Here is a 715-nt window from a genome sequence, read left to right on the forward strand (position 1 = left end):
ATAATAATTTAAAAAATTTAAAAAAAAAAGAAAACCTCTGCCGGGGAGCTCTGGTGGCCTAGTGGCAAGAAGCTGCACTGCAATCCCAGAGGTACACAGTTTGAATCCACCAGATGCTTTGCTGGAAAAGGAGGGACAATCATCTCCTCCTGTACCAGTCAGATACAATTTGGTGGCACACACACATTAATAAAATAAATTTAAAGAATTTTTAAAAAGAAAACCCCTGCTATATTAGCTCTCGTGTTTACCTAACAAAATGCACCTACCGTGGTCCCATTTCTAGACATGGTCACTAGAGTCAGAACTTCAGCACATCAGGGCACATAATTCAGTCCAGAACAAATTTAGTTATTAAAGAATCTGCTGAATCTTCCATGATTATAAAACCCAAGCCATATTATCATACAGAAGCAGATTAGTGGGACCTGAAGTTTATGTGCTTAGGGGACCCCTTCTAAAAAGAATGCAAAATTACGGTACAAAATTACTTAGAGACCCACCCACTCCCGAGACCCAGGAAGGGCCTGTGCAAATGAGAGAACTTTATCCCTAATGACCATCATTCCACCTTCTTCTGGTACAATAACCCTGGCTTCTCACCCCAACTAGGGCAGTGTGACAGCCCTGTACCCTACTTACCTGCTGTGAACCCTTCCCTGGACTCCTCTCCTTGACATTGTCCTATGTCACCAGTTCAGTAACCTCCGGCCCT

The sequence above is a fragment of the Elephantulus edwardii genome, unplaced genomic scaffold, assembly GCF_000299155.1.
Source record: "Elephantulus edwardii isolate Elephantulus edwardi_28Jun2011 unplaced genomic scaffold, EleEdw1.0 scaffold00319, whole genome shotgun sequence".
In the NCBI taxonomy this organism is placed as follows: Eukaryota; Metazoa; Chordata; class Mammalia; order Macroscelidea; family Macroscelididae; genus Elephantulus; species Elephantulus edwardii.